This window comes from Cervus canadensis, chromosome 31 (genome assembly GCF_019320065.1).
Source record: "Cervus canadensis isolate Bull #8, Minnesota chromosome 31, ASM1932006v1, whole genome shotgun sequence".
In the NCBI taxonomy this organism is placed as follows: domain Eukaryota; kingdom Metazoa; phylum Chordata; class Mammalia; order Artiodactyla; family Cervidae; genus Cervus; species Cervus canadensis.
This window is the reverse complement of record NC_057416.1, coordinates 39,058,199-39,073,885: the sequence shown is the minus strand read 5'-3', so window position 1 is coordinate 39,073,885 and position 15,687 is coordinate 39,058,199. Positions and strand designations below refer to the sequence as shown.

The 15,687-nt window shown below is 43.5% G+C and overlaps 1 protein-coding gene across 7 annotated transcripts in view; it reads right to left on the bottom strand.

Annotated features, from left to right (window-relative positions):
• The window catches only part of THRB (thyroid hormone receptor beta), a 416,152-nt gene that overhangs the window by 365,152 nt on the left and 35,313 nt on the right, over nucleotides 1–15,687 (bottom strand). The window contains exon 1 of one of the 7 annotated variants that reach the window (XM_043454463.1): nucleotides 5,668–5,878. The exons of 5 other annotated variants lie outside the window; for them this stretch is intronic. The gene's annotated coding sequence lies outside the window, so the exon portion shown is untranslated. Of the gene's footprint in view, nucleotides 1–5,590; nucleotides 5,612–5,667; nucleotides 5,879–15,687 lie in introns of those variants that run through there. One more of the 7 variants, XM_043454465.1, reaches the window with a different exon arrangement.

The following is a 15,687-nucleotide window of genomic DNA, read 5'->3' as shown; positions in this document are numbered from 1 at the left end:
TTCTCCATATCAACTCTACGGCATTTAAAAGGACAGATGAAAACAGGACTCCTTCATTCAGTAAGCATCTCCTGAGGGCCTACTAGGTCCCAGTCGCAGAAGCCCAGGGAAAGCAAGCTGCCTGCTTGCTGGGCGCTGGGTGCGGTTCACGCCAAGCGGAGCAGCAGCCTGAGGCGTGTGAAGCCAGTAAATCACTCAGACACCAACAGGACGACGGCTCACAGGCAAGAGGCATCAGTCAAGTTTCTTTCAGCGAAGAGAAACAGAACCTCAATGTTCAAACGCTAATCAGAAAAGAGCTTTACGGGAGGGTCCTCAGGCGCCCTCAGACCCAAAGGAAGGGCGGCAGGACAGGGGTGCCCCGTGCCGCCCCGATGCCCGCAGGGTCTCCCGCCGCCCGCTCTGCTCGGCCGCGCCGCTGGCTCCCTCTCCCTCCGCAGCGGCAGACCACGTTTCCCATACGCGTGGCCCCACCAGCCCCGCAGAGTCCCGCCCGGCCGTCACTCCCCACGCAAGCAGAAGGGGCCTGGTGTCCAAACACGCACGGTAACTGCGCTTCTCCCACAGGCTTGACCTGCTCTCACACCGAACTTCTGGGTTCAATCCAGTAAGTGCGCATACCTTTTGTGAAGCTGCCTTGATTTCTGTTGGACAGCTTTTCTTTCTTGGTGATATAAAGGCATTTAATAACATACCACGATTGAAACCATGCAAATAAAAATATTTTGGCCACCTGATGTGAAGAGCTGACTCATTTGAAAAGACCCTGATGCTGGGAAAGATTGAAGGCAGGAGGAGAAGGGGATGACCAAGGATGAGATGGTTGGATGGCATCACTGACTCAATGGACATGAGTTTGAGTAAACTCCCGGAGTTGGTGATGGACAGGGAGGCCTGGCGTGCTGCAGTCCATGGGGTCGCAAAGAGTCAGACACGACTGAGCGACTGAACTGAACTGAAATAAAAATATGTGCAAACAAACAAGACTAGAGGGAAGACTCTAAAATTCTAGCTTATAGTTAAGAGATGGAATTTTTCTAGGCTTTCTATAGTGCTTTTTCTTCAAGTGTTTTGTAATATGATTATTTTAATAATGAAAACATTTTGTGTATTTTAAAATGATTTTATATTTTTGTAAATGCCTAAAATGTGTCTAATTCTGAGCTATGACTAATGTAATCTACATTTTGGTGACTGAAAATAGCAATTTTTTAAACAAAATCTTTTCTCCCTGAAAGATATAAACTGTATCTTCTCCTATGCACAATAAAATAGAAAATTACTATTAATTGTGAATGCCTTAGGACCTTGAGGATTTAAGGAAAATCAAGTTAATACTTTCATAATCTAATTTCAGTGATCAAAGGGCTATAACCTAATAACTACAAAAAAAAAAAAAAAAGACCTGCATATGTGAAATACTCAGCATAAACACATATAGCATTTAACTGTCTGCTTAAAAATGGTTAAGATAGGGGGAAAAAAGTTTCCCTGGGCAAAACTGTTATTGATTAACTCTGAGCAAGGCAATAAAAACTTCCAAAGAGATTAGACAATGAAATTTACAATGTTAAGAATATTAATGATCACCTTGGATAACCATATGAACAATTTTCCAGAGACAACTGTTACCAATTAGGAAAGCTAAAATATGCAGATAAGCAGGTCTTTCCCTGGCTTGTTCCATCAAAAAGCAGCCTTTAGAGATGGATCTTTATTAAAACAGACTTGGTTACCTCCCATTTTGCCAGGGCCACCACCTGGAAGTTCATTTCCTAAACTGAGACACACTCTACAAAGTACCTGCCAAGAGATTACCAAACACAAAACAAAGACTGAGACTCTCAGTCTTTGAATAGTTTCAACAGATTCAGGTTGTTTGACATGTGTCTTTGGATGGTCAAGAGTTTGCAAGTCCTACAGGGCAGTGAGCTCCAAACTTTTTGGTACTAGGGACCAGTTTCGCGGAAGACAAATTTTCCCTGGACTGGGAAGGAGGGGATGGTTTCGGATGATTTAGGCATAATACATTTATTGTGCACTTTATTTCTATTATTATTACATCAGCTCCACCTCAAATCATCGGGCATTAGAGCCCAGAGGTTGGGGACCCCTGCTTGCGGGAACAGACTGGTGGTCGCCAAGTGGTGGGGAGGCGGGGATGGAAGACTGAGAATTTGGGATGAGCAGAGGCAAACTGTTGTGTACACAATGGAAACAAGGTCCTAAGGTTGTTAGCAGGAAACTATGTTCAATGTTCTCTGATAGACTATAATGGAAAAGAACGTGAAAAAGAGTGCATTTAGTGTATAGCTGAATCATTGTGCTGTACAGCCAAAATTAACACATTATAGATTATATAAAAATGAACATTTTTATATATTAACATTATGCTGCTGCTGCTGCTGCTGCTAAGTCACTTCAGTCATGTCCGACTCTGTGCAACCCCGCAGATGGCAGCCCACCAGGCTCCTCTGTCCCTGGGATTCTCCAGGCAAGAACACTGGAGTGGGTCACCATTTCCTTCTCCAACGGATGCACGCATGCAAAGTCACTTCAGTCGTGTCCGACTCTGTGCGACCCCATGGACAGCAGCCCACCAGGCTCATCTGTCTACGGGATTCTCCAGGCAAGAATATTGGAGATATTAACATTACAGATTATATAAAAATTAATTATATAGAGATTATATAAAAATCAACACAACACTATGCTTCAATTTTTTTAAATTTCTTAAAAAAAAAAAAAAACAAACATAAAAAACTGTGAGCAAGTCCTGGGTACAGAATCTAGATTCACATACAGGAAGGTCTTTCCAGAGAAGACAAGACCTGGGCTGGCTCTGGAGGAGGGGAGACTACAGGCTGGCAGGTGACAGAGAAGGGCCACGTGCCACCAGTTAAAAATAAATGTGAGATGAGCCCACACAAAGGCCAGGGAGGGACGAATGCGGAGAACGGCAAACCGACCAGCCAAATTAAGGTCAAGGACACGCGTAAGGCAGGAGGAAGTAAGGGCCGAATGGCTGGAGTCTGGAGGGCCTGGGTCCAAGTCTGAACTTAACACCAGCGGTGGGCAGGTACCCAGTCAGTTAGTGGGGACAGAGCGGTGGCTGCAAAGATGGTCAATGAAAATAAAAGGAAGGATAAAGAAAAACCGCAGGTTCTTTAGAAATGAGGGGTTCCCATTCCTGAACACAAGTTACTTACAGATGTGTGTCAGTAGCAGCATGGTGAACACTGTCTATACCAGCTAAGATGAATTTTCCTGACTCTAAAACTGCTCCCAACGTTCTCATGGGTTCACATTTGCAGGACCCATTTCTGAAACCAGAGCAGGCCACTCTCACGTTAAAATTCAGCATGCTGTACCACTGCCATTAGCCATTCCCAGGAACAGGTGATGGCTGATGGACAGAGATGCACTTGTCGACAGGAAATTCCCAGGAGCAAGTAACTAACCCACACTGGGGGGCACCACGGGAGAAAACATGGCAGCACTAGATTTTAGCTCAGCAGGAAAGTAGTCGAATTGTTCTCCTGATTATTAATGGATCAACGTTTAATCCAACAGCTCCAATTTATAGTGGAATTTTTGACGTTCTCTCCTGAAAATGAATGTCTGGTTAATGATTTTCTTCACATTATTGTCCATAAATTCTGTGACTATTTGCATTTGGTAAGTGATGATTTTTCAAAATAGAGTAGCCAGTTTATAGCTTATTATCCTTATCTTTTAGCTGAATACTATATATATGAGACTACCTAAACCCAAAGAAGGCAATTTACTGGTGTGACTTTCTGTCCAAATGCTAATTTTAGTAACTACTGTAATAATGGGGCCGAGGAGTTGATGCTTTTGAACAGTGGTGTTGGATAAGACTCTTGAGCATCCTTTGGACTGCAAGGAGATCCAACCAGTCCATCCTAAAGGAAATCAACCCTGAATATTCATTGGAAGGACTGATGCTGAAGCTGAAGCTCCAATACTTTGGCTACCTGATGTGAAGATCTGACTCATTAGAAAAGACCCTGATGCTGGGAAAGACTGAAGGCAGGAGGAGAAGGGGATGACAGAGGATGAGATGGTTGGATGGCATCACCAACTCAATGGACATGAGTTTGAACAAGCTCCAGGAGTTGGTGATAGACAGGGAGGCCTGGCGTGCTGCGGTCCATGGGGTCACAGAGAGTCTGATAGAACTGAGCAACTGAACTGTAATAATGGGGCAAGAGAGAAGATGTTTAGATGAAAAATAGTAGGTTAAAAAAAGATATTAACTTGGCTTTCAGGTTCTTGGTGGAACTAATAGCTTTGATTTAAAACTAATACTCATAGATATAGAAGTAAGATAATCTAAGCACTCAAGTGGACATGATAAGAATAAATGAGCAAAGAAAAGAAAGGAGGAGGAGGAGAGAGAGAGAAGGGAGGTAAGAATAAAGGGATGAAATTAGGCCCCCTTGAATAAGTATCACAACTCAATTACTTAATATCTGTACTTAGACAATTGAAAATCTTGTTTAACTCTTTAAAAGATAAAACCGCCATATGGTATGCTGTGCAACCATGCCCAGGGACCCTGCACTGTTTATTCATAGTCTGAAAAGTCTTTGCATTAATTCTTGACAAATAAAGACGAGATACTAAAAAAAAACAGAGGGGCAGGGAACTGCACATCGAGAGAGATCCACTCAGAAGCCGTATCTACAGGTTGACAACCCTCACACAAGCTTAAACGTCCCAACATTTACTCTGCTTTTGAACTTTCAGTTGTAGGTTCAAGCCTGAAAGATACATTATTCCTCCGACACGGCATTTCTTCTCCCCCTGTGCATTTGTGTCCCTAGTTTACAGCTGTTCCGAAGCATTCTTATACTCTTAAAAGTGTACCCCCAACACGTACAGACGTGTTTCAGTCTCAATCCATGGCAACCCTTGCACTTATTTTTCCTAAAGATGAGTTTCAGAGTTATGTAATAATGAACTTCATCCTTTTGTACAAATTAAACCAGGAGTCATAAAGCAGTAGGTAAATGAAAAACTGGGTTAAACAAACAAAAAAAGAAAACCACACAACTGACCAAATCTATAGCAGGCTCAGCTTTTTCTGAGAGCAAGAGATTAAGGGGCATGCAGTCAACTGGTATGAAGGTCACCAAACAAAATGTTGCAATCTTAAAGTGCCATTGACATGAAGACTGTCCATTAGCAGCTTGGAACAATCTTCCCCTTTGCTAATTACTGTCTTAGCCCAAACCATTCATACATGACAAGCATATGCTACATTTACAGTAAAACATTGTAAAAATTAGGAACATTCTTTTCTTTACATTGAAATAAAAATCCTGAACATAACTTTTAAAAATTATATTCCCATTCCCAGTTTTTTGTTAAAGGGACCCGAAAGCTCAAAACTTCCACCATTGGTCTCTGCAGGGTAGATATGGGCTTGGACAAATCTGTCTTTTCCTCACTCACTGCCTGCCTGCTGACCATGTTGAAATCACCAAATTGTCTCAGTTGGAAATCTTCTGATTTTTCACAGGAAAAAAGCTGAAAGCCACAAGCCACCAACGACCACAGGTACCTCGAGCTTTCTAAGTCCGAGTCAGAAGGAAGCGTGCGGCGCAGGGGACCTCGGCACATCTCCCGCCCGCGGCTGACCTGCGTGCTTCCTGTGGGCAGACAGCTCCTTGCAAAGCAAACAGCTCCGTGCTCTGCATGGAAAGGCTCATCTACGTCCGCAGTCCACTCTGCAGGCATCAGACTCCCTGGGAGTCGCGGAGACAGAGAGTCAGACTCAGCCTATAAGCACAGAGCTGACCTTTAAACCCCAGCCTCTAATAGAGCACTCCGTGTTTGCTCAAGCGCTCCGGGTCAGCAGGGTCTGCGTGTTCCGAGGTGGGGCGAGCCGGGAGCCGGGCCCCAGCTCCCACGTGGCCCTGACCGAACAGGCCTGGGGGCTGGGCCAGCAGAGGCCCCACACCTGGCATCCCGACTTAGAACATGTTCTCTTGCATCCAGAGAGAGATCTTGGGAGGACGCAAGTCAGCAGACTGACTCTTAGCCACCAACTTCGGAAGAGAGGAGAAAGAGTCCTGGGGGCCCAGGGACCGAAGCTTTGTTTTCTTTGCTTTCCCCTAGCCAGAGTATTATTCCATAATGAGTGCTGGTGATGGTGGTGGTTTAGTCGCCAAGTCGTGTCCAACTCTTATGACCCCATGGACTGTAGCCCACCAGGCTCCTCTATCCATGGGGATTCTCCAGGCAGGAACACTGGAGTGGGTTGCCAGTTTCCTTCTCTAGGGGATCTTTCCAACCCCGGAATCAAGCCCAGGTCTCTTGCATTGCAAGTAGATTCTTTACCAACTGAGGAGGGAAACCCACTGAGGGATGGAGTGTCAGGCAAAAGGAGAAATCAGGAATACTTCCCCTGGGCTTTATTAAAAATAGACTTTAGTCATCATGGATCTGGGGCATGTGTTTTCACTTTTCAAAATATTGCATTGAAATAATATTTATCCTAATTACTTCATTTTTTTTTTCTTTTTGGTACCCTCATCGAGGGCATCATTCACTTGACCCTGTTCCTGGCCGAGCTCTGTCACCACACTGCTTCCATTTACATCTTAACCTGGAAGCAGATTCAGGCAGGATGGTTGTGATGCTTGCAGCTGAGATAAGAGGAAGAAGAGCCCAAAGTGTCTTCTTTGTACCAGGTACTATGCTAGGCATCTTAGGTACATTCTTTGGGTCCTCACCTAAGAGGAAAGTATACTAATTTCCAGCTGAGGAAGTGGTGACTTTGAGAAGCAGTCTTCCTTCTCACTTTCCTCCCTCTTGGGAACTGGCCCCACCAGGTCCCTGATACTGAAGACAGAATCCTGGGAAAAGTCCATCATTCCTCCTCTGCGACTCGCTGAATTCATTGCCAACACTTATAACTGTTCATGGTCATCTACATAGTAAGTGGAGGAGTAAACATCAAAAGATGGCCTGTTTGGTGACAACCTCCACACCCTTTTCCCCTATCTGCCACTTCTTCAAGGAGAGTCAGGGTCACTACACTGCTTCAGTATCTCGGTCCTGGGTGGGCCCATCCAGGAGAATGTCAAATTATTTCCAAGTGCTGACTGTTTTATAAATTTACACATGACAAGGAGCACGTTCTAAAATATAAGCTCCATCCCTGGCCCAGGACACTGCACTGAGCACCAGATTCCCAATGCCTGGTGTTTCCACTTGAGGATTTCAGGCACATCTGAAACTAAAACGTTCAAAACAGGCTTCTTGTCCTTCCTTCCCCTCCAACGCTGCTTCTCTTGGGTTTCCTCCATCTCAGGACCTGGCATCATCCACACCAGGTGGGCACTCAGACCAGAAACCTGGCAACTGCCTTTGACACCACCCCCTGCCAACTTCCCCATTTAAACTGTGACCAACACCTGTCCATTTAAATACCAAAGCAATATCCACAACAACGTTTACTAAAGCATTCACTCTGCGTGGACTCTTACGATGCCTGGCGAGAATTAATAACTCACTCAGTCTTCATAATGACTCTGTGAGATGATTCCTATTATAGAGAAGCTTGTTTTCTCATGGTCACATAGCGAGTAAGAGGGGGAACTGGTATTCTAACCAGTTTGTCTGGCTTTAGAACTCACACTCTTAACCATGACATCCTGTCTCCAAAATAATCTCAAGTGCATTCACCTTTCTGGCTTCCCACTGCCCCGTCTCAGTCCACGCCAGTGTCATTACTCACTCAGACACCTGCAAATCCCTCTTAAAGGGTCACCTAGATTCCACGCCTACCTCATCTCTACACATCAGTCTTCATGAAGGAGCCAACATGGTCTTTTTCAAGTTTATGTCAGGTCATGTGATTTCCTCTGCTAAAACTCTCAAAACCATTTCAGTACACTCTGAATGAAATTCAAATTCCTCAGTGTGGGCTATGACCTCCTCTATGGACTGGCTCTTCCCAGATCTCGCCACTTTCTACCTTTCTATCCGACTAAGCAGCCTTCCTGCACGCCCATGCCCTGGGATGTTCTTTCCTGCAGGGCTTTCTTCCTTCTCTGGCTGGTCTATCTAACCCTCCACATATCCTAGTCTGCTTCCCTGACCCCTCAGCCTAAAGAAATCTCCACATTATTATCAGTACCCTCTCCTTTTCCTTCACAGCAATCCTGAAATGTGTTAACTCTACATTTACTTGTATTTTTTACCTGTTGATTGCCTGTGAGCTCCAAGAGGCACAATCAAGGTGTTTCATCCACCACTTTTACTCCCTGTCCCTTTTCCCAGAGCCATAAATATAAACAATGTAATTACTCATTCAGAGAATAAATTAATTCTGGGGCAGCTCTTTTAAAGATCTTTAAATATTTTAAAGATTTCTACACATTAACCGAAGAAGGCACTTTAATAAACATCATTGAGACTCAAAAGGAAAAAATATATGTATATATGATATCTTCTTTACTTCCTATATGTTAACAAAAATTCTTAAATCAAATATTCAATCTTTGGAAAAGGCATAGAAGCAAACAAAAAAAGAGAAATTTCTGAAGAATTATTTTGTTAAAAGTCTTACAGGACATCGAGGCTTTTAAAAAGCTCTTGTGTTGTCATCATGACTATCAATCCCAATAAGATGAGAATCAAACTCTTGACTGTTCTTATTTAATCCCAATACAGAGTGGTGTTCCATAAATATATATTAATGATAAGTGATGAGCGATTTCAATCACATATCTTTTGGCAACTTACTTCTCTTCATACTTTAGAGGCTGACTTCCCATTGGTGCCAAATCTCTTATCAGGAAACAGCAAACCATTCATTGCACGTGATTTTTCTACTGCTCTGCTGTGTCACAGATGTTCTAGCAATATACACAGATACTTCTTTTCTCTATATAATAGAGAATCATTTGGTTTGAGATTAAGGTACTGTTCTTTCAGATTTTAATACTTCTAAAAAGAAAATGAATGAATCCAAAAAATTGATAATGAACTATGAGAAAAATTTTGCTAATCATATATCTGATAAGAGATGTGCATCTAGAATATAAAAAGAATTCAATAATATGAAGACAACACAATTTAAAAATAAGCAAAGAATTTGATGACATTTCTCCAAGATAGATATAAAAATAGCCAATAAACATATGAAAAGATGCTCAACATCCTTGGTCATAAGGGAAATGCAAACCTAAAATCACAACAAATATCACTTCATATCCATTAGGATAGTAACGACCCAGAAAAAAAGAGGAAACTATTAATTATTGGAGAGGATGTGGAGAAGTTAGAGCCCTTATACACTGCTGAGGGGAATGCAAAATGGTGTAGCACTTTGGAAAAGAGTCTGGCAGTTCCTCAAAAGGTTAGATATAAACTCACTGTATGACAAAGATATTTTACTCCTAGCTATACACCTAAGAGGAATAAAAAAACTAGCACACAAATGTTCATAGCAGCATTTGTGCATAATAGCCAAAGATGGAGCAACCCAAACATTCCTCAGCTGATGAACGGAAAATAAACCATGATACATCCAAGTAATGGGCTTCCTGGTGGCCCAGCTGTAAAGAGTCTGCCTTCAGTGCAGGAGCTCCAGGAGTCGTGGGTTTGATCCCTGGGTCGGGAAGATCCCCTGGAGGAGGGCATGGCAACCCACTCCAGTATTCTTGCCTGGAGAATCCCCTGGACAGAGGAGCCTGGTGGGCTACAGTCCAGAGGGTCGCAAAGACTCAGACATGATTGAAACAACTTAGCACTGCACATCTACGTAATAGAATATTATTCAGCCGTAAAAAGAAATGAAGTACTGGTACATGCTACAGCATGAATAAACCGTGAAAACACTGAGCAAAAACAAAGCCACCACAAAAGACCACATATTGTGTGATTCCACAGATATGAAATGTCCACAGGCAAATCCATAGAGACAGAAAGAAGATGAGTGGTTGTCTAGGGCTGGAGGCAGAATGAGGCACCAGGGGTAATAAGTACCAGCTTTCTTTTGGAGGAGATACAAATGACCTAAAACGAGGCAGTGACGGTTATACAACTCTGTGAAGAGCTTTAATTCACGTGAAATGAGTGAACTGCATCGGCATGTAAATTACATCTCAATAAAGTTGTTACAAAACTGATGGAATACAGTTTTTACAACACTTTAAAGCTGGACCTATGTTTGGCATTTACAAGGGTAGGTGTGACTTAACTAAAGAGTATAATTTACTTTCAAGCACAGAAGAGGACTTTTAGATGAAATGTTCTCATGAAGAATTTATGGGCTCCCTCGCTTCTCATCATTCTGAGTTTCCTACCTTTGTCCTTGTTTAGAGACAGACTTGAAACACGGGGCCAGGTTAATAGAATGTTAGAGTGGGAAGCTGAAACTCCAATACTTTGGCCACCTGATGTGAAGAACTGACTCACTGGAAAAGACCCTGATGCTGGGAAAGATTGAAGGCGGGAGAAGAAAGGGAATGACAGAGGATGAGATGGTTGGATGGCATCACCGACTCGATGGACATGAGTTTGAGTAAACTCCGGGAGCTGGTGATGGACAGGGAGGCCTGGCGTGCTACAGTCCATGGGGTCACAAAGAACTGGACATGACTGAGCGACTGAACTGAACTGAGAGTGGGATGAGATGAAGAAATGATCATTTTAGAGGAAGAAAGTTAAGCTCCAGAGAGAATAAATATTTTTTCCAAGATCAGAAAGGTAAGGAGAAGGAAAATTAGAGATTGCCAGACCAAAGATTTGTTTTTATTCTGTGGCAGCACCATACAGAAGGGAGGGCCATGAGTGGCATTTTCCAAGGTGGCCCCAGCCCAGAGCTCTGCACAGTTGAGTCTCCTGCATGGAAAGGAAATCCCATTCAAAGTCTGAGAAGGACAGGCACGAGGCTCACCCCTTCAGTAAGCACTGAGAGCTCCTGGCCACGGCCTAGGCACTGTGGGAATAAAGACACACACTTTGTTTTTTTAAAGACAGAAAAAAACTGGGAAATTTAGATTTGGGTCTCTAAACATCAAGAGTTAGGCTGTCATGACATTGAGCTCCTGGGCTGGGCACCTCCATTGGTGGTGGTTTAGTCGCTAAGTCGTGGCTGACGCTTGTGACCCCACAGACTGTAGCCCGTCAGGGTCCTCTGTCCTTGGGATGCTCCAGGCAAGAATATTGGAGAGGGTTGCCTTTCCCTTCTCCAGGGGATCTTCCTGACCCAGGGGTCGAACCTGGGTCTTCTGCACTGCAGGCAGATTCTTTACCCACCGAGCCACCAGGGAAACCCAGTCACCACGTGACTTAGCAGCAGCAGCAAGTAGAGATGAAAGCAAATGGGGTGTTGAAATTGACTCTGAATCCTCTCTTCAACCTACTCAGCAAACCCGTCTGTTCCCACCTTCCCTTCTTCCCCACACCCCTGCTTTTGAGACCCCGAGAGATCTCACCCAACGGAGGCCTTCAGTGACACCCTGTGATCTTCTGTCCGTGAGAAATGTGAATTCAGAACTGATTTTGTTTCCCCTGTGTTCCTGAGAGTTGACGACGCAGCATAACTTCAGTTAAATCATTACCCATGATTCAATTTAAACACTGGTATGAACACAATGCTTTAAAAAAATAATCAAACCAGTCTGTTTAGATAAGAATTTTTGACCCCAAAAGTTAATTTTTTACTTCTATATTCCTCTGCTACCTCCCCTTTGCAATTTCCCTCTATTTCAGAAAGTTTGAACTGCCTAAGAGAAGACTGGCTCCCTTCCAAGGGGATATTTTATTAACAGGTGGTGAAGAGAAGTGTATCTAAGAGTCAATGAAATACAGGATTGATTTTTACTCCTCTATTCCTTCTGGCTGACGAGGAGAAACGGCCATGCTGGGCCTGGGGCTGGTTTAAGTGGGCTGGAAACTCAGGGATACTGTTTGACATCCCTATTACTGCTCTACTCTCTAAAAAATATTTCTAAAGCTTTTTTTTTAACTGCTTCACTGAATTTCTCTGCAAACTATTACCTTCTCACATAAGTTGGTAAGAAAGTACATGGCCCTTTTAGACTCTGAAAGCAAGTCGTTTAAAAATAAGTTGAAAGAATTTTTGAAGCTTAGAGGAATGCGTTCATTCCATCTGTCTTGGCTGTCACCGGATAGAAACTGCCTTCAAAGAAAAAGAGGTTCCAACAGACACATCCACACTGCTATGTATAAAACAGACAATAAGGACCTACAGTAGAGCATAGGGAACTCCACTCAATACTCTGTAATGGCCAATATGGGAAAAGAACCTAAAAAAGAGTGGAGATACATATAAACTGGTTCACTTTGCTGTACCCTGAAACTTTGCTGAAACTAACACAACAGTGTAAATCAACTATAGTCCAATAAAAACTAAAAAAAAGAAAAGAAACCAAGGTTTCTCTCCACCTGTGGGACTGTGAAATAGAGGTTTGTTTTCCTTTTTTTTTTTTTAATTGGAGTATAGTTGCTTTACAATGTTGTGTTAATGTCTACTGTAGAGCAAAACGCATCCACTGTATGTACCTATCGAGCCCCTCTTTTCGGATTTCCTCCCCATTAAGGTCACCACGGAGCACTGAGTCGAGCCCCCTGTGCAAAACAGCAGGTCCCCATTAACTCTCTCTTTTATACACAGTAGCGTAGGTCAATCCCAGCCTCTGAAATAGAGTTTTGTACCTGATAGTGACGAAAGCGTTCACCCGCTTTCCTCATTCAGTAACCAGCCTGTCTACTCTCCAGGTTCATTTAACAAGGCTCTTCCAGACTTTGTATTCATTTAGCCGTGAGTTAGCATTTATCCTTGGTTGAAAGTGAGGGGGCAAAGGTGGCGATTTGCGAATCCCTCTAATTGCTAATCTGTTGGTCCTTCTAGAAGTAGTTTGGTGGAAAAGAAGATAAAACTAAAAAAAATTGTGGGGTTCCAGTATTTTTAGTGTCACAAACTGGCAAATGTCACCCACCTGTGGGGTTGACGAGGCTTTGATGGACTACACACTCTTTGGATGGAAGTGAGGGAGGCAGGGAAGTATTGCTGGTGGAAAGGAGCTTTCTGGCCTCACAATTCCTTAAACCAGAGGTGGGGCTTCCTGGTGAGGACATCACTTTTCTTTTCTAAATTATTTTTATTTTTAATTTAAATAGATATATTTTTACATTTTAGTGTTGTGGTTTCCGCTGTGTTTCCGCAGCAGCCCTAACTGTCCCGACGCCCCTCCTGCCCTAGCCCCCCTCCCCTGCCCTCACGCCAGCGCTCCGGGTCATCACCGACGGCAGAGCGGGCAACCTGCGCTGCAGGAGCGCGCTCACCAGCCTTCCCTCTCACACCCGACAGCGCGCACACCTGGATGCTGCTGTCTCCATCCGTCCCACTCTCTCCCCCGCTGCGTGCGCACGTCCACCCTCGGACACCACTTTGAAAGAAGAGCTGGGACTATCTGGAAGCTCCCAGAACCCTTCAGAGTCGTGACAGCAGCAGCCATTTACTCACTGCTTGCCTCCTTCACAGCAAAGCTTGGCGGATTTTAAGGCATCCCCAGGATGCCCCGTCAAATGCAGGCCCCTGGGCCAGCAGAGCTGGGTGGGGAGCTGAGACTCTGCGTGTCTAACAAGCTCACAGGGCTGTCGACGGGGCTGGGCCAGGGCCCACGTCTGAGAGTGGGGTTCTAAAGAGATGGAGCGATTGTATAAGAAAAGAGGCTAAATGACTGCGGTTGTTTTGGGCCGATACTGTATTTGGGGGTCATTTTTCTTTTTCTAAAAGAAGCAGCAGCTGTGACTGGTTGATGGCTTTGGAACTCTGGTCAGCTGGCTTCCTAGGCTCCAGACCCTGCAACTTTGACAGAAGGCTGAAATGATGGTCTTTAGTTTACATTCAATTGCTTTGGGGCATTAAAAAAAAAAAAAACAATAAAAAACTTCCTTCTCCCCAGCTGCAATCTCATTGACTCTCAGTGAGTTAAATATTTTCAACTCTTTCAGGCCACTCGGTAGGGTACCAGTTCATGCATTGGCTGCTAATAATTTAGCTCTGACTTTCAATTTTCTCCGTCAAACCTATTATAAATGGTAAAACTGACTGAGTCAAGAGTCCTCTCCTTCCCTCACACTACAGCGAATCTCATATCAGTAGCCTGAAAAAATATCCAGCTGATGGCCGAGGTGTGATTTAAGCCCAGAGAGAATCAGACTCACATTGTTCAACAAGAAAGACCCAACTCCAAACCCACAGTAACACAAAGGTGATGTTTAGATAGAGCCTCAGATAGCCTTTAGTCCTCAAATAGATTACATATTATACATATTCTAAAGAGAAAAGAATTCTTGCAGGTCGTATTTTTTAAATTTTTCTTTTTTGTTTATATTAACTTCCTTTTTCTGCCATGCCACATGTCATGTGGGATCTTTGCATGCGTGTATGCTAAGTTGCTTCACTCTGGTCTGACTCTTTGTGACCCCATGGACTATAGCCCGTCAGGCTCCTCTGTCCATGGGATTCTTCAGGCAAGAATACTGCTGTGGGTTGCCATGCCCTCCTCTAGGGGATCTTCCCGACCCAGGGATTGAGCCTGCGTCTCTTCCATCTCTTGCATTGGCAGGTGGGTTCTTTACCACTAGTGCCACCTGGGGCCTGACAAGATGCTGAATCGTGCCCTCTGCGTGGAAGCGCAGAGTCCTAACTGCTGGACCACCAGGGAAGCCCCCGTACCTAGTTTTTATACAAGTACTTATAATGTAAATATTAACTGAGAACTTATGTATTTGTATTCTGAGAAGCTCAATATCACATTTTACTTTCAAAATACATTGAAGTCAATAGGGCAGAAGAGTTAAATTTTAGCCTTTCAATTCTAAGAAATCATTTTGCATACACCAGAGAGCGTCTACCTAACACCTTAGTGGCTGTCCCACAACTTTGCTGCCACTTCCCTGAAATGTAAACAGATTTCATTTAGCACATTATCTTAGTGGCATTTTAGAATGTATTACAATGGTGCACTCTGTCATTTGAAGAGCAAAATATACAGGAAAGTTAAAATGACAGGCTTATCCATCTGTGGCTTACCTATCTAAAATTAAGCTGAAGTTACTATTTCTTGTTTCCTTGCACACTAAGAAAACAAATCTACTGGTTTAAAATCTAAAGCTAACATCGTCAGGAGCATCAGAGAGTTCAGAGATGATCAGAAAAATTGCACTAAAAAACAATTTACTCTCAATTATATGCATTAATGTGGGGAGCAGCAGCACAGAAAATGTTCAGACCATTGTGTTGGTTTTATAATGCTCATGATTTTCTTTTGCACCAGATTTTTTTTTCCATTTTCTTAACAGGTCATACAGACTAATATTTAAATAATTGACCCCTGTTCCTTTAACCTACCCTAATCTAACTAAGCAGGGAGAACATGAAGGTTTTACTTCATATTTCACTAAATAATTGTGAAGAACTTGCCTGCCAATGCAGGAGACAGGGGTTCAATTCCTGGGTCAGGAAGATCTCCTGGAGGAGGGCACGGCCCCCTACTCGGGTATTTTTGTCTGGAGAATCCCACCGACAGAGGAGCTTAGCAGGCTAGTCCAAGGGGTCACAAAGAGTCAGATATGACTTAGCAACTAAACAATAACAACAACAACAATCTT